Below are 19,754 nucleotides of genomic sequence, written 5' to 3'. Positions count from 1 at the left end.
TCCCAGAGGGGAAGTCGTAAGCCCACTTGTACTACTTCCAGTAAGCAATTGACTGTTCAACAGTCCTTTGCGAGGAAGATGAAATATCACAGCAGTCATCCTACTGCAAAGCGGATAACTGAGTCCTTGACAACTATGTTGGTGTTAGACGTGCGTCCGGTATCCGCCGTTAGTTCACAGGGAACTAGACAATTTATTGAGGCAGTGTGCCCCCGTTACCAAATACCATCTAGGTTCCACTTCTCTAGGCAGGCGATACCGAGAATGTACACGGACGTCAGAAAAAGACTCACCAGTGTCCTAAAAAATGCAGTTGTACCCAATGTCCACTTAACCACGGACATGTGGACAAGTGGAGCAGGGCAGGGTCAGGACTATATGACTGTGACAGCCCACTGGGTAGATGTATGGACTCCCGCCGCAAGAACAGCAGCGGCGGCACCAGTAGCAGCATCTCGCAAACGCCAACTCTTTCCTAGGCAGGCTACGCTTTGTATCACCGCTTTCCAGAATACGCACACAGCTGAAAACCTCTTACGGCAACTGAGGAAGATCATCGCGGAATGGCTTACCCCAATTGGACTCTCCTGTGGATTTGTGGCATCGGACAACGCCAGCAATATTGTGTGTGCATTAAATATGGGCAAATTCCAGCACGTCCCATGTTTTGCACATACCTTGAATTTGGTGGTGCAGAATTTTTTAAAAAACGACAGGGGCGTGCAAGAGATGCTGTCGGTGGCCAGAAAAATTGCGGGACACTTTCGGCGTACAGGCACCACGTACAGAAGACTGGAGCACCACCAAAAACTACTGAACCTGCCCTGCCATCATCTGAAGCAAGAAGTGGTAACGAGGTGGAATTCAACCCTCTATATGCTTCAGAGGTTGGAGGAGCAGCAAAAGGCCATTCAAGCCTATACAATTGAGCACGATATAGGAGATGGAATGCACCTGTCTCAAGTGCAGTGGAGAATGATTTCAACGTTGTGCAAGGTTCTGATGCCCTTTGAACTTGCCACACGTGAAGTCAGTTCAGACACTGCCAGCCTGAGTCAGGTCATTCCCCTCATCAGGCTTTTGCAGAAGAAGCTGGAGGCATTGAAGAAGGAGCTAACACGGAGCGATTCCGCTAGGCATGTGGGACTTGTGGATGCAGCCCTTAATTCGCTTAACAAGGATTCACGGGTGGTCAATCTGTTGAAATCAGAGCACTACATTTTGGCCACCGTGCTCGATCCTAGATTTAAAGCCTACCTTGGATCTCTCTTTCCGGCAGACACAGGTCTGCTGGGGTTGAAAGACCTGCTGGTGACAAAATTGTCAAGTCAAGCGGAACGCGACCTGTCAACATCTCCTCCTTCACATTCTCCCGCAACTGGGGGTGCGAGGAAAAGGCTCAGAATTCCGAGCCCACCCGCTGGCGGTGATGCAGGGCAGTCTGGAGCGACTGCTGATGCTGACATCTGGTCCGGACTGAAGGACCTGACAACGATTACGGACATGTCGTCTACTGTCACTGCATATGATTCTCTCCCCATTGAAAGAATGGTGGAGGATTATATGAGTGACCGCATCCAAGTAGGCACGTCACACAGTCCGTACTTATACTGGCAGGAAAAAGAGGCAATTTGGAGGCCCTTGCACAAACTGGCTTTATTCTACCTAAGTTGCCCTCCCACAAGTGTGTACTCCGAAAGAGTGTTTAGTGCCGCCGCTCACCTTGTCAGCAATCGGCGTACGAGGTTACATCCAGAAAATGTGGAGAAGATGATGTTCATTAAAATGAATTATAATCAATTCCTCCGCGGAGACATTGACCAGCAGCAATTGCCTCCACAAAGTACACAGGGAGCTGAGATGGTGGATTCCAGTGGGGACGAATTGATAATCTGTGAGGAGGGGGATGTACACGGTGATATATCGGAGGGTGAAGATGAGGTGGACATCTTGCCTCTGTAGAGCCAGTTTGTGCAAGGAGAGATTAATTGCTTCTTTTTTGGGGGGGGTCCAAACCAACCCGTCATATCAGTCACAGTCGTGTGGCAGACCCTGTCACTGAAATGATGGGTTGGTTAAAGTGTGCATGTCCTGTTTTGTTTATACAACATAAGGGTGGGTGGGAGGGCCCAAGGATAATTCCATCTTGCACCTCTTTTTTCTTTTCTTTTTCTTTGCATCATGTGCTGATTGGGGAGGGTTTTTTGGAAGGGACATCCTGCGTGACACTGCAGTGCCACTCCTAGATGGGCCCGGTGTTTGTGTCGGCCACTAGGGTCGCTAATCTTACTCACACAGCTACCTCATTGCGCCTCTTTTTTTCTTTGCGTCATGTGCTGTTTGGGGAGGGTTTTTTGGAAGGGACATCCTGCGTGACACTGCAGTGCCACTCCTAGATGTGCCCGGTGTTTGTGTCGGCCACTAGGGTCGCTAATCTTACTCACACAGTCAGCTACCTCATTGCGCCTCTTTTTTTCTTTGCGTCATGTGCTGTTTGGGGAGGGTTTTTTGGAAGGGCCATCCTGCGTGACACTGCAGTGCCACTCCTAGATGGGCCCGGTGTTTGTGTCGGCCACTAGGGTCGCTAATCTTACTCACACAGCTACCTCATTGCGCCTCTTTTTTTCTTTGCGTCATGTGCTGTTTGGGGAGGGTTTTTTGGAAGGGCCATCCTGCGTGACACTGCAGTGCCACTCCTAGATGGGCCCGGTGTTTGTGTCGGCCACTAGGGTCGCTAATCTTACTCACACAGCTACCTCATTGCGCCTCTTTTTTTCTTTGCGTCATGTGCTGTTTGGGGAGGGTTTTTTGGAAGGGACATCCTGCGTGACACTGCAGTGCCACTCCTAGATGGGCCCGGTGTTTGTGTCGGCCACTAGGGTCGCTTATCTTACTCACACAGCGACCTCGGTGCAAATTTTAGGACTAAAAATAATATTGTGAGGTGTGATGTGTTCAGAATAGGCTGAAAATGAGTGTAAATTATGTTTTTTGAGGTTAATAATACTTTGGGATCAAAATTACCCCCAAATTCTATGATTTAAGCTGTTTTTTAGGGTTTTTTGAAAAAAACACCCGAATCCAAAACACACCCGAATCCGACAAAAATAATTCGGTGAGGTTTTGCCAAAACGCGTTCGAACCCAAAACACGGCCGCGGAACCGAACCCAAAACCAAAACACAAAACCCGAAAAATTTCAGGCGCTCATCTCTAGTGCAAACATGGGTCCCCTTTCAGTGCGTGGCTCGGGAGTGCGTTTTTTTATTTTATTCAAGTACGTGGATTACAAATGGATGCTACGAGGAGCCTGGGACCCTGGAGCTGGTGAGTCTAATTTATTCAACAGGTACCCCTTGGATTCTACTGGAGAAGAAGACCGACCTGCGTGTGAACATAAGGTAAGTATGTTTGTGTGGATGTATGTAATAAATCTTTACTTTCAAGGTGTGTGTGTCTTGTCTTTTTTTGGGTATTTTTTTAGTAGTAGTACTACAGGTACCAGCGGGCCTGTTTTTCCGCCGCATGCTGGTACTTGTGGTTCTCCAAGTACCAGCATGCGGGGGAGGCTTGCTGGGCCTTGTAGTACTGCTACTAAAAACAATATCTTTTCATTTTCACAAAAGGCTATCAGCCCCCCATCCGCAGCCAATTGGATGGGGGGGGGACAGCATCGGGCTTCACCCCTGGCCCTTGGGTGGCTGGGGGGGGACACCCCTTGATTGAAGGGGTCCCCACTCCCCCAGGGTACCCCGGCCAGGGGTGACTAGTTGGATTTTTGATGCCACGGCCGCAGGGCACTATATAAAAGTGACCCCCGGCTGTGGCATTATCTGTCCAGCTAGTGGAGCCCGGTGCTGGTTTTAGAAATACGGGGGACCCCTACTCTTTTTGTCCCCCGTATTTTTGGAACCAGGACCAGGCGCAGAGCCCGATGCTGGTTGCTTAAATATGGGGGAACCCCTGTCAATTTTTTCCCCATATTTCTGCAACCAGGATCGGCTCAAAGAGCCCGAGGCTGGTTATGCTTAGGAGGGGGGACCCCACGCAATTTTTTTTAAAGTTTTACAGTGTTTATTTAAAAAAAAAAAAAAAAAATGAACCCCAGCACGGATCACACAGATCCGGCCGAGATTCATTTTGAAAAAGTCGGCAGTGTTTTGCTAATCACTGCCGTAAAAAACAGGAAAAAAAAACGAATGACATCGACATCGGAAAACCCGAAAAGGCAAAATACGGCAGCTTAGTAAATTAGTCGTAATCAATTCAAAAAGTTGCAATTTTACACTGTCGATGTCATTCGTGATTGAACTTTGACCTTTTTCCGAAAATTACGAATGTTAGTAAATATACCCCTATGAGTTAGCATTTATATAATGCCAGCTTATTTAATAGAACTTTCCCTTACACTCTATTCATCAACCATTAGTGTTATTTATATACCTTGTTTGTTGTAATTATGCTGTAAATATGGTATATTCTTAACATTGATGTCAGTTGTTAGAAATAGTATTATAAACTATTTTATGAACTTTTAGGGAGTATAATGGTGCCCATACACTTGTGAGATAATCGGTGCTATCCTTCGATTTTGACCTCATCTGTGAGAGAAATCGAAGGACCAGAGCCGGCCCTAGGCACAGGCAAACCAGGCAAATGCCTAGAGCATTTGCTATGCCTAGGGGCACCAGCAGCTTCTGCTGATTAAAATGATATGTGGCATGCCTATATTCTGTGTGTAGCATTTCGTATGCCTGCATGATTTTACAGAGAGAGAGAGATATAAGATGCATTGAGGGAGTGGTATTGTATGCTGGCCTGTAACTGTAACTGTATGTAACTGTATGTTTTAACTGCTTACTGTGTGAGTGTAACCATGTAACTATAGGTATACTGTACTTTGTAATATATTGAATCCATATCCTTTTAATAACAAATATATACATCAATGAGCTTTGGAACTCAGAAAATGTGTGGGTGTATTGTTTTCTCTTATGGGATGCAGTGTTTTGCTATGTATAGTGCACATTCATGGCAGATGGTAATAAGAGGTGCAGGCGTTTACAATATATATTAGAGCGGCCATTTTAAATATTTGTGAGAAAGCAATTTGGCATTCAGAGATTGTTAGAATTCACCTGCCTCTAATGTTTGGCAGGTGAATTACAAGGAGAGGATCACTACTGGAGGTGTAGGCAGAGTGACATAGAAATGGTTAACCAGACTTGACTGTGGAATACTGTAATAACTTGAGCGAGTTGTAGCAGAATTAAAGTTTAGCAGACTATGGACTCTCCCTTTAATACTGGAATGTGCAGCACCACACTTTACACTGATTATGGACAGCAGGTGAGTAATATAACACAGCTATGAGCCAGGACTTGATTACAGGACTAGAATGTATCACAATCACTGTTGCAGGTAATGAATGTCCACAGAAGTGCAGGAATTCTAAGTACTTTATTATAGCAGTGGTATAATAAGGTATGGCAGAGGAATCACAGTAACAATCCAGGGTACAATATGAGCAGGGAGTAAATGGTTTTTCAGACTGAGACTTGCAGCAGAGTAATGAGATAGTTGAATAAGGAACCAAAGTAATATAATCCACGGAACTCAGATTGCATGACTTGTACAAAAAAGTATAACAGCATGCAGGCATAGAGGAAGTCCATAGTAACATGTAACACAAGTAATGAATACTAGAGAATCCACAGAGCACAGTGAAAGTCCATAATACTTAGCTAAATAGTCCTGGCATGAACATGAACTGGCAAGAATGGTTGTGGCAGGATAACATGAACTGGCAGACCAGGCTTCTCGGCATGAACAGGAGCTAGGACAAAGACACCAGGAAATGCCGATAGTTCAGGCAGGAAAGTAGTATAATATCACCGGCGTCGGAGAACTCGGCTAGCTGGCCTTTAACAGCCACACTAACCAATGAACAAGGCCAGGCTGGGAGTGTTAACTCTAATTACAAACCCTGTGCACCTGCTGAGCTGCATGTACACAGAGCCAAAGGAACAGAACACATATGGATCAGCTGACACCAGATACATACTGAACAGAATCCTAACAGAGATGGGGGCTCGTCCGGGATATCATGGTCTTAATGATGCACTGTACATTACAAACGCGGCTGTGATCGACCGGCTCCGATGGACGCATCGCAACGCTGATGAATAACATCCACGTGTATTGTTGTGATATCAGTAAGCCAATGATATGAAATTTCAAGGGACAATGCGTTTCTCATAATATTTAAGATGCTAAAATGTGTTTTTATTGTTGCAAAACAAAGTTCAAATAAGTCATATCGTGTTTGATTCAGATTGGATTGTTTATCTGTTAAGTAGGTTTAAAAGTACATTTAAAAGTTGCTGCATAGCCTTGATATAGTTTTTTTTTTAACTCAGGCCTAAATAACTTCTGGTGCTTGTATAATGTGTGATTTCTTTGTGACAAAGAAAGCCGCATGGTCTGTCCTCCATTTTGGACTAACCACATGGCCTGTCCACCATTTTGTGTAAACCTCATGGATGTGGAAGGGGGAGGAGCAGTGGCCATTTTAGGAAGGTCATTTTCTAAATAGCTGATTTTCAATCTGCTCAGAACAATCAGTTTCCTTGGTCACATCAAGCACAATTTATGAGTTACCAATGCATTTATTTAACCCATGCCAAGTCAATTACAAATAGTTTCAGTTGGGCCTAGTGAGAGTAAATGGTGAGAGAAGTTTTTTTTTCCTGTCCTTCTTGTCTGTGCGTAATTACTTTACATCAAGTGAGGGGGTTGCACACAGATAGAAAAAGGAAAGAAAGAGTTGGTTTTGTTTTTTTCCTTCCAAGACTTGCAGAATCTGCTTACAGGGAGGATAGCCACTGAAATGCAAATTAACCTGTGTAACTGCTTTTTCTTAGCAGTGAAAACCAAATAGCTTTGATATGCAAATTAGAAGCACTGAATGGGTAAATGAGTCACATAGAAGGCTAGTGAATGATACATATATATAATATTATTATAATTATGTGTATATTTATATGTGTATGTTCTGCAAGATAGCTATCCAATCTGAATCATATCATTTAAATTATTGATTATTGCTAGAGTCATTATAGATCTGTGTGAAATAGGATACATTTGTTGCTATATAGGTAAATTTGAAATAACAGTATTTTAAGGAAGTAAGTGTAAAGACACAAACGCAGGTCTGCATAAAAGTTTATACAGAACAAGTTGTGTCTAGTGGGCAATAGTAATTAGTATTGTTCACATTTATAGAGCTGTGTGATTTGTTTTATTGCGGATGCAGGGTTTTGTACACGTGTCTCGGACAAAGTACAGGACTGCGCACGTAGTGTAAGAGACACACACGGTCGCTTGTTTACGCAAAGTGCGTAAGAGTGCGGGCGCTAAGTACAAATTATACAATAGTGTTGTTTAGTTCAAAGGTGGGATAGTAGACATTTAATACAATAGCACAAAACTACTCGGTTTCTAAAGCAGATTAGTATAAAACTTTTGTTCAAACTGTATTGCCTAAGGGGTAAAGCTGCCTATCTGAATGAATTAAAATTTTCTGTACAGAAAAACCAAAGTGTATTTGAGTGAGAGAACGTAGGAGTGAGTGGATTTGAACCCCGGAAATCGGGTCGTGTGGTACACCAAGTAAGTGGAGGCTTGGTGGCGTGAAGCGGCTGACTCACGTTAATAAAGATTGAAATACGCAAATCGTGAGGAGATTTTCAGAGGTGCGTAATAGGTAATTGTGCATTGTGTAGTATTGAAGTAAAAAGGTTTTTTGTTACGCTCCGAGCTGAGGGTCGCAGTTTGTACATCGACCCGTGGTTGAACAGCAGAAAGGTAACAAGTACCTTTACGCTGTGCGATTGGACCGCGCATTTGTGGGTGCGATATATAGCGCAACTTGATACCCCTTTTACGAGCTTTTGCATAAAATCGCGGTATCATTAGCGCTGTGTAGAGCATACGCAATCGTGATTTGTGTATAAGTATATAGGGAGTTTTCGCTGGTCTCTCAGGAAAATCTCCAGCGGCGGATATTTACTGGAAAAGGTAAGTCACTCCTAACACTTCCAGTAAATAGAAACCAATAGGGCCTCACTGGGTACGCGGTGTTCACTATTGGAGTGAGTCGTGGTACTCAGCGGAGAAGGAGCGAGTGAAAGCGCTAGGTGTCTTTCACCGTCTATCTGCGGTGTGCATTGGGGATTGCGTTTATTGCCAAAAAGTCCGCGATGGGATCCAATTGCACAAGCAATGGGCGTTTGGTAGCTAGGGTTAAGGCTGAAGAAGTGGGAACGAGAAGGTCAAGAATTTCGACCGAGAGGGTCAGCAAGGTATATTATGTGTGAAAAATATGGTTCACACACGGAGGCTTTTTGCAATGAATGGTTACGTATGACTGACAAAGATAGGGTACCATTCCCTAAGGTGGGCAGCTTTGAACCAGAGGTACTGCAGAACTTAAGGATAAGGATATGTCTGATAAAATCCAGAAAACAAAGGGTCAGACATACAAATTGTTTAAACCTGTAGCAGCAAGAGGGGTTGGTGAGTTTGATCCTAAGGTATTACAGGTGGTATGTCTAACCAAAGTCATATAAGACAAGAATGGAAATATAATAACTGTTTGAACTTGTAGCAACAATAAACAAGTAGGAAAAAAAAAAAGAGAATGCAAGTACACCGCCGTATGTAGATGTGGAAGCAGTTACGGCCAACATACAAACTATAGAAAATAATAAAAATATGAAAAATATGACTAACCTATATATGTACTAATGAATGTTGAAGTTTTATTTAGGAGGAGAAGGTGACCTGATTGTTTTCAGACATTTCTCATGTACCCAGAGGAGTATCCAACCAGTAAAAGAAGAGCAGTAGCCTGTGGGGGAAGTGGATGAGACCAGTGGAACAGGTAAGTATGGTATCATTTGTGTACATATATAGTAAAACCCCAAAATAAAACAACAAAAAAAAATCAAGAAAGTAACGTCAGAAATGGAGGAAAAAAAAACCTGTCCGCACATTAGTATTTGCCAGTAGGAAAGCGGACAGAGACAAGGTAACACCTGGGTATTTCTTTCAGTTACCATATAAGAAGTATTCATTCCTAGTAATGACCCTAGTTAAGATGAGCTTGGAAGTGTTTGTTGGACCATGTACAGACCCTTAATACGGGATGAGAAGGATTGAATGAATACTTCGCATGACCTAGGAGCTTGTTAAAAAAAAAAATATTTTTGTCTCTTGCAGTAATAAAAACTCTCCATCTGGATAAGATCACTGGTAAACACTAATTCGGCAAATGGGAGGTTGCTGTCTCTGCAAATGGACGGGCTCAATAAGGCATTGAGTGTCAGGGTGCAGACTTCGTTGCAAAATTGGAAAGGTGTCACAGTAGCTAATCTTAGATAGTGTGCTATTGAACATCACAAGAATAGTGCTAGGCGCAGAGAACAACAGGTGGAGAGGTTGAGGACGGTAAGTATACTGGCACATACAGGAAAGACCCATCAGTCCAAACCCCAGATCCCTAATGGTCAATAATATGTTACACTTGTAGGAAGGAAGGGCATTTTGCCAGAGATTGTAGGAGTAGTAGGACACATAGTCAATATAGATCCTCTAGACAGAAAACACAAGCCACATTATTAAACACATAGACGGGACCAAAGGAACATATAGTAAGGAATCATAAGCCATATAGAAAACACAGATTCGGCTAATGGGAAGAACAAAATAAATGTAACATTACCCTTTGACAAAACTTGCTGGGGTTAAGATGGGGCCTCTAAACTTTTGCTTCAATTTCCTAGCAGAATTGGCCCCTGATTAATTTGATTTTGTTAGATATGATATACATATACTGTGCTCCCGCTCAGGAAGTACAAAGTATTTTAGACACCCACGAAGACTAATGTCGCATTCTACTGTTCTAGATGCATGTCCATCACAGGTAGAGGATATTATCTCACAGATACCGGGTTCCCTATGAACTTAGGATGGACAGGACACTGGATTGATGGCTGGGATAGTCCCAATAGTGATATGACAAACACAGAATTTTTTTCAAGGGGAGTAGACCAAGTAGAGAATCACTTCCCCGTAGTGCCCAATCCAGTTGTCAAATTTTTATAAAATCTTCACCTCTACAAACTCATCTGTCACCAACCTCTATTCTGTTTCTCTACAGTTTTCCTCTTCATCTTTTGCGTTCACACAGGCTGGTACAATTCATGGACCCAATTACAGTTCAAACTCCACATGCCTAGGTCCTTCAGAGTTCTGCCCGAACCCAGTATATCTTAACAGCACGATGACACCAGTATTACTGCAGTGTGCCTTGTCATGCACAAAGGGTGGAGAATGTGAATACTGGTGAAGGGAAATTTTGTATAGACACTGATATGCCTGTTGGTGAATGGCAAACCTGACATTTTCTTTTTCATTTTCTTCTTCTTTCTCTCCTCTAGAGATGTTTCTTTTTTTTCTTTTTTGAGTTATGCTCATGGTACTCTACATTGCAAACACACGATAGTAAATTAAAATGAAAACATTTGTGTTCCCTACAGGAAAAGGCAGTCTGGAGGACAAAGGGGTATGGCCAGGAATCCTCAGGACTGTGGACAGGTGGACACGGTAAGCCAGTAGCCCCCAGAGCATACCTTCCAAGTCTAGCTGAGGTGGCACACGGTCTGACTCATCTAGGCAAAGAGGGTATGCGCAGGCTGATGAGAGCCTACTGGTGTGCGCCAGGATTCTATTCTCATGCAGGTAAGAGAGCAATGACCTGTCTTGCTTGCTTGAGGAAGAATATTGGTAAAGCAATACCAACAGAGCCATCCCATATCCCTCCTGCAGACAGATCTTTTCAGGAAATACAAATCGACTTCGTACAGTTGACACCCTTTAGAAATTATTGTTATGTATTGGTGTGCACTGATTTTTTCTCAAACTGGGTAGAGGCATTTCCTGCCGCCACGGATGCTGCTGTGTTTACCGCAAATAAAAATTGCGCAGAAATTTGTGTGTAGATAATGGTACCCCTAGAAGTAGGAGCAAAGCTTGAAATTGTACCATTGTGATCATAGATACTGCCACTAGTATTATGTAGCATCGGAACCACTCCCAGACCTTCACTTAACTAATCACCCTCTTCGAAATTTGTTTTTGTTTTGGTATTTGTGTCTTTTTGGTTGTTTTTGGAAGACAACCTCATGTTATGATTGATCTGCACAATGATCAGAAATACACCAATGAAGTGACAGTACAGTACCTTATTGAGATGAGCCAGCATTTGAGAACTTGACAAAAGAACTTGAAACTGTTGATTCCTGGTATGCCAAATACTAACTGTCTTGATTGTGAACCAAGAGGCTGCGTGATTGTTCTTACGCTCTGGTTGCCTAATAGACAGGTAGGAAGGACCATACCAAGTTTTGTTGACAGCACTATCCCAGTGAAAGTAGCCGAGAGAGAGACTTGGGTCCACGATTCCCATTGCAGGAAAGTCGGTAGTCCGGAAGGAACTCGTAAATGGAGTGAGATCGCAAAAGTATCACCAGAGACTCTGTTCCATAAAGACTGAGAGGCGGCACTGTTGAACACTACCTGAGCATACTAAAGAATTGCAGAAAGACCAGTCATTGTAATTGATTTGTTATCAACAAGAGTTGTTTTGTTCTATTTCTCTTTTCTCTCTTTCCCGCTGACAAACGTTTTTTTCAGGATATTCTATTTTTGCGAGGTTTTTTTTTATGAGGAGTCAAGTGTGGGACAGCAACGGGTTCTGGAGGAAGGAGTGATTTCCTTATAGGATCCCAGGATTAGCCGATCAGTTTGTTAAAATCAGAGAAAAATCAAAGGTCTAGTAGTTATGGAGTTCAGAGGTAATCAGGAACAGTCAGACAATGGCTATTCACACATTGCAGATAAAGAGCTCATTAATATATGTGGAAGAAAGGTTTATGAGTGCCTCTCCCAGAACTCCAAAGGTTTATGTTATTTAGGAAGGACACTACTTATAACCCTTGTTCAATTATTAAACAGACCTAGCATACTGTTGATTTATGGAATCTTATATAACATATATTTATTATATCATATATTGATATAATGGTTTATGTATTTTATATCTGCAAATATATTATAATAGGCTTACAAATAGGTGGGCTCATAACAAAAGGGGTGATGTTTAGTACTGGTCCAATCACACAATATGTTATGCGTGGACGTTCCTATTTAATACCTGTGATTGGCTCAGATTAAAGGAGCTATATCTCTACTGTCCAGGAAATATTTCCAGGCAAAGCCTAAATATACTTTACAGAGATATATAATCCTGGCTCATTGAACATATAAGTACTATACTTTGACTACAAGTCAGTTGTCCCAACTTGCAGAGCCTTATATAATATATGCAGATTTCATGTATAACTTTAGTGATTCCGAAAATGAGTTCAAGACTTGGAATACCAGCTCTATTTTGTCTAGTACATTTATTATAGGTGATACAAATTACAAGATAAGATAACACAATGATAATAAATCTTATAATTTATCTAAACTTCCTTAACCATGGTACATACATAAAACACAAACAGTTTTACAAACTTAAACAATTAATACACATACTATACACTTGCAAGAATATGTGAGGGCATAATTCATAGCTACCGTCTTAGGATCCTGACTCCCTCTGGACTTTGTTCCTTCCTCCTCTCCTTCTAACTCTCTATCTATCAGACTGCCCCTTATATCCTATATTCTACCAATTCAAAACTAGTATATGCCCACAGTTTCCAATGGAGTACATAATTATAGGTTTTGACAGATTCCAAAGTGTAATAAAACGTTCTCTGCTAACTCCGTCCCACGGTGGTGAGCATGTAGAGAATTTTGGGATCATAAAGTTTGGTATTCCTTTATCCATCAGAGATCTACCTTTGTATGGATGTGTAAACGATCTATTTCGCCTAGGCCCTAGGGTGTTAGCATAAATGATTGTGACCTGTTTATAGTGCGTTTGATCCTATATTATCATTGCCTCTGGCCAGCAGTATAACTGGACAATAGGCCAGCTGGTTGATGTACTCTCTAAAGGTATGAAGATCTTTGATTGTGAATTCCAATGTACCCTGTTCATACCAGTAACTGTTTGCATATTATGAGACCTGAGCTAGGTGACCTATTGACTTTATCCACCAAGTTATGATTATTTATTTGCTGTGTGTGAATCAAGTATACAGTATACATATATCTACATATCATGTAAACTTTGATTTAATTGTACTTGGTATAGCGCAGATCAGACGTTAATCCTTTGATTAATACAGATATGAATAATGGCATGGAAGGGATGAATTTGTGTAATGCTCAATGTATTGTGTATTCTGGCTATATGGCTTACACAGAGAAAACCTGTCTCTTACATAATGACCCATAATCTTGCAGTAAAACACACAGAAATACATGCTACTAAATTCTCAAAACATAAGACTAATACATTCAAACCTATTTAAGTTATACCTTACAATAATATATATATACACACACTCTTAACTGGTTAAAATCACATTGGGTAATAAATCATATTATTTAATTTACATAATTTGTTCTAACTTTGGTACCTACTAAATTATATTGTTATGTAATGGTCTATATGGCAACAGTCGCCCCCTTGTGGCCGTGAGAATTGATGATGATGGCCACACATACATTAACATAATAATTGCTTATATCTTGCATCTACCAGTTTTTCTAGCTTACTGCGTTCCTGCCTTATAAGGCGCTTAAGCCACAATATCAGTGAAATTAAAATGATTAGCAAGATTGTTTGACCGATCAGCAAGCCCTTTAAACCAATCTCCAGCCAGGTGTTTGTCATGGTTATTTCAAAATCTCCATCATGCAGTAATTTATTTAGTGTGGCATCTGCCTTCTCAACCATGTTATTAATTTGAACTATGTGTGTGTCTTTCCTATCCAGGAGTTTCTGTAAATCTAAGGTTAAACTATCTATGTGTATGTTGAACACAGGTATATATTCTCCAAGGTTTGAGATTTCTGGTTCACTATCTATATTTATGTCCTCTTCATAAACGGGGATTGGGGTGATAACCGTCTGACCAATGGTGGTATACTCATGTGGGCTAAAGCAGAAATTTGGGTTTGGCACTGGACATGACTTTTCCCCATACAAGAACTCTCCGTGATTTGTGACTATGCAGTACTGTCCATTCATGTTGTATGTAACCTTCACCGCTGGAGTTCTCCATTTTGTTAGCTGCACTGGACAAGCAATGTCTCTGGCTGTATAGCTGGTTGATGTATTTGGCTTTGCACTGTGTTCAGGTCCTCCCATATCCATATCTTTGCTGGGAATGGTGGCAAGTTCATTTATATCTGTGATTAGGGTACTTGGTTTACTTGATTCTAGGCCGCAGATTGGCGTCTCAATTTCGAAAACATTGCAGCGACACAAGTATTGGTTTCCCTTGACTGCACAGCAAGCAGTATGTGGAACTTTCCAGATGTCGTCGACTCGGACCAGTAGTTCTGGTAGGTCCAGCCGCTCTTTGTAAATGTCCTTTTCCAAATATCCAATGGAGTGAACTGTAGACAGTTTGTCAAATAAAGACTTGCTTGGGTCGAACACAGGTAGAGAAATGGTAAAGGAGACATATAGGATATCGCTGACTGCACAAGGTTGCTGCTTGTTGTAACAACGGGGTGAACCTCTATTTGGGTGGGGGGTCACAGTGCCTAAATTCCTAATTGTGGAGATGGGCAGAGGTCTGCAACCATCTCTTGGGGTATTTTCCCCATGCCCAATGTCAGATTGCGAGCAATACCAATTGGTCAGGTCATTATCTCTTAAAATGTCAGGTATTCTACCAGATTGTAGGTCTCTAATTACATGTGTGATTGCGTTGAGGACATAATTACCATATGCAGTGCATATTATTTCTTTCCCCACCTGATTTTGTCTGGCTTCTCTATTGTTCAGTTCAATGATTTCGTTTATCTTGGCTTGGGTCTCTGAAAACAATCTTGCTATATCATGCATGTTATAAACAGTAAATTTTTCTTCACTGGCCAGACCCTCAATGCCCTGCAGGACAGGCTTCAAAACATATTGCCCCTCTTTCTGCTCAAAATTGCCTATGTGTCTGCGGATGACTTCCAAATCCGCCCTATTCCAAATTGACATCCCGGAACCAAACAGTCCAGGGATGGATCCAATGATCCCATCTAAGCTTTGTAATTTCCTGGATCTAAAAATACCTTTTTGGTTAGGGGTTGCCTGTCCTGTGTATGGGTCTTGAGTTCTGCTCTGGTGAGAAGCAACAATATCTACTAGTAATGAAGCATAGAATAAAGAAACATTACTATTTACACAATAACCAAATTCTGCCATATTCCATTTTGATAGATTTAGGACTACTGGTACATGTATATATTGTACATTGTTTATCAAGGAACCAGGAATGGAGGTGGCAGTAAGGCCACTTGTGGGTCCTTCACTTGTTGGTGGGCACTCAGCTGTTTTAGTAGATGGCAGTGATTTAGCCTTTGTTGTGGTACTTGGGGGAGTAGGGTCTCTTTTCTGGGACACATTCAGTGTGATGCTCCCAGGAACATAAGTCCTCTTTACTGTGGGTGGATTCCCATACATGGGAATGGGGATGATAAAACCATATATCCAGGTTCCTGTGTCTGTAGGGTTTGCATGGCTAAGCAATAGTGATCCATTTGGAAAAACATGTATTCTACCCATGTAATGTGGTGAGTTTCCTGCGTTTCCATTATCCCAGGCTTTAATTTCTTTGTCTGCTGGGCCCCACCAGGATACCTGTTTCCCTGTTGTGCCTTGTACTGACACTGGAAGGAGGATGGATTCTCCCTCTTTACAGTGAATCGGATTGGCTTCCACTCTAATTGAAATGTTGACCTCACTGGTACACTGGATCTGGAGGCTCACCACGAAGGACAGGACCAAAGTCGGGATTCTCATTTTTCTGTAAAACCAAAACAAAACAAAATAAAATTATAAGAAAGAAAGAGAGATGCGCTACTCAGTTGACCCTTCTCCTTTGTACAGTTTAATCTGATTGGCATGTACCCATTTGTCCTGCACTTTCTTTGCATCGTTGATTCTTAATTTGTATACTGAGGGACTCAGTCTGTCCACTATTGAAAATGGTCCTCTCCATTTCTTGCCCAGACCATGGTCTGTGGGTCGGAGTTCTAGAAACATGACCCTTTCTCCAACTTCCCAACAATTTTCTCTTACACCTTTGTCAAAATAAGCCTTTGCTTTTCTCTGTGCTTTCCCTAACTGCTGTGCTGCAAACAGATGAACCTCTGTGAGTGCTTTTTGCAGTTTTGTAAGGTACTGATCCATTGATAGTCTATCAATAGTAGGGGTGTGTAGATCTATCCAAAGGTGCTCTGGCAATCTCATTTGCCTGCCTGTCATTAATTCAAAGGGGGTCAATCGGGTCGCTGATGAAGGTGTGGCCCTTATTGCCATTGCCACTAGGGGTAGCAAATTATCCCAGTTCTTACCATTTATGCCAACAAACTTTCTCAACATAGTTTTGATCTGTCTGTTGGCACGTTCCACCTGTCCAGAAGATTCAGGATGAAAAGGGACATGGAAGCTTTGTTTTATTCCCAGCATTTCCAGGCATGTTTGCATCACATTACCTGTGAAATGTGAACCTTGGTCTGATTCAACCGATGTTGGAAGGCCCCACCGTGTGAATATCTGATCAACCAGAATTTTTGCTGTGCTCAGAGCTGTGTTACTTTTAGAGGGAAAAATTTCTACCCATTTTGAAAATAGGTCAGTCACAACCAACACGTATTTGTTATTTTTAGCTGTGGCAGGCAGAGGGCCCATGTAATCAATTTGTAAGGCATTCCAGGGACCTTCCCTTCTCTGGATTCTCAGTGGAGCATTTATCTTTCTAGGTGCTGGGTTAACTTGGGCACATACCACACAGTTGTCACAGTATTGCTGTACATCTTTTACCATATCTGGCCACCAACCTATTGTTTTTAGTCTCTGCTGTGTCTTTTCTACACCCTGGTGTCCACCTGTGGGGAGGTCGTGTACAAGATATATCATTTCATTCCTGTACTCTTTTGGGACTACCCATGTTGTATCTTCCCCATTGTGGATAAGCATTTCCTTGTCCTCTGTTAGTGTTAGATTTGGTGTGTGTTTTGCCAATGTATTTCCCTCTGTTAAGTCCAACTCCTCATTCCTCAACTTTTGTATGATTTCTTTAATTTCAGGGTCCTGCATTTGGATCTCTGAAATGTCTGGTGCATTTATCATCTCTGGCCTTTTTGCCACTGCACATACAAGAGGGCACACTTTTGGCTCTGGGCTTGCTTTCGGTATCTGCCACAGCTCCCCCTCTTGTGCCCCTTGTTTGGCTAAAAGGTCAGACATTTCATTCTGTTCATGGTGTGGTGATGCAGGTGAATGCCCTTTGACTTTACAGACCCAGGGGACATGTGTTAGACTCTGTGCCAGGGAAACTATGTACTGGAGAAGGTCTGCATATTTAAGAGGGCTTCCATCAGATGAGGTATACTGATGAGTTTGCCAAAAGGGCAAAAATTCAGTAAGGGCATTACACACCCATGCTGAGTCCGAGTACAATGCGATTTCATGTTTGTGGTCTTGGAATAATTCAAGGGCATGTGCTACTGCTGCCAGCTCAGCGTACTGTGCAGACTTTACATCACAAGATCGAAAAACAGATTGTGGTGTGGTTTGGGGATGCATTATGTACAGACCAAAACCTGCATGGGGTGACCCATGTACATAAAAACATGAACCATCTGTAAAGATCTGGGTGGTTTGTTCAGGGGCTGTAGCCTCCTGTGGCATTGCTCTAAACAAATGTTTTGAATGGTCAGCTGGGAGTAAGTCACATGTGTGTGTCAGTCCCTGGTATATTAGTCCATATGCACAGGTGGATGGACTGTTAGTTGCCTTCACTGTTATATCTCGATCCTGCAACAAAAGGGCCCAATGTGCTAACCTGGCATTAGAGACATTCCCATCTTTGATTCTGTCTGTGAGGAGGAACCTTGTTGGTGTGTGCGTGGAATGTAAGATGATAGGGTTCAGGCCTATCATGTATGTGAACTGTTTTACTGCCCAAAATGTGGCAAGAAGGTGTTTTTCACACACAGAGTATTTTAATTCCACTGGTGTCAGTAACTTTGATGCATAAGCTATGGGCCTTTGCTGTGCATGTATTTCCTGTGACAGGACTGCAGACATGGCTGTTTCTGTTGCTGCTGTCTCTAAGTGAAAGGGTAACTGTGGGTCTGGATTTGCAAGGGCAGGGGCACTAGCTAGTGCTTCTTTTAATGTTTCTACTGCCTTTGTGTGACTGGGGGTCCATTCCCATTTTATATCCTTTTTGAGGAGAGAATAGAGAGGTGCAGATATTTGTGAAAAATCAGAAATGAAGGACCTAGAGTAATTTACCAACCCCAGGAAGGATCTCAGTGTAGGTATGCTGACAGGAAGGGGTAAACGAAGGATGGTTTTTACCTTATCTGCCGATATTGTTCTCCCATCAGCCGTAACACTGATCCCCAGGAAGGAAACAGATTCCCGTAAAATCTGAGCTTTAGATGGGTTACACTTCAAACCTGCGTCTTTGAGGATGCCAAGGAGTTCTCCCAGTAGCTGAAGATGCTCTTCCTTTGTCTCTGTTGCTAGTAAGAGATCATCTACATACTGCAATAAATTCTTGTGGGAAGAAAAATCAGTTAAAATTTCTCTCATCGTAGTATGGAAAAATGATGGAGAATTATGGAAGCCCTGTGGAAGACATGTAAACGTGTATTGCTTTCCCAGAAATGTGAAGGCAAATTTGTATTGACACTCTTCAGATAGAGGCAGAGACCAAAACCCATTTGAAATATCTAAAACTGTGAACCATTTATGCTCTGGGCTTAACATTTTTAGAATGTCTGGCATTGACGCAACAGTGGGTGCGCAGCTAAGCGTAAGGCCATTAAGTTTGCGGTAGTCAATTGTGAGCCGCCAGGAACCATCCGGTTTCCGTACTGGCCATATTGGCGCATTGTTAGTGGATACACATGGTCTGATTACACGCTGCTCTAACAGAGAGTCAATTGTTTCTTGAATGAAGCTTATGGCCTCCTGTGGGAAATTGTACTGCTTCTGTGGGGGAGGGTCAAGACCACTGACTTCAATCACCTTGTTTACCTTCCCACAGTCATGTTTGTGTTTAGCAAAAGCATCCTGAAACTGTTCAAGTAATGGTAATACCAAATCTTTGTCAGGATGATCAACATTAGCCTTAAGCACATCATATTTCGCATTATTGGGTTTTACAGCAGCAATTACATGGGAATCTGGTATAATTACAACCTCAGGTGTTACATTAGGAGAACTCTGCAGAAGTAAAAGGTTAGTCAGATCCAATATACACCCATTAGGGATCATAAAGTCAGACCCTAATAAATTAGTTTCACTTGGCAGTGAGGCTAATGCAAATGTGTGAATTGCAGATACATCTCCTATTTGTATTTGGAGAGGGTTTGACAGCACTGTATCTACCTTATTCCCTGCAAAGCTTTGGAGATGTATTGTTTTTCCTGCTGACAGAGGAGAGTGATGTGGCTGATCATCATGTAGGATTGATATGGCGGCACCGGTGTCTA

This window comes from Pseudophryne corroboree, chromosome 6 (genome assembly GCF_028390025.1).
Source record: "Pseudophryne corroboree isolate aPseCor3 chromosome 6, aPseCor3.hap2, whole genome shotgun sequence".
NCBI classification, from domain to species: domain Eukaryota; kingdom Metazoa; phylum Chordata; class Amphibia; order Anura; family Myobatrachidae; genus Pseudophryne; species Pseudophryne corroboree.
The sequence above is the reverse complement of the archived record's forward strand: the minus strand, read 5'-3'. Positions refer to the sequence as shown.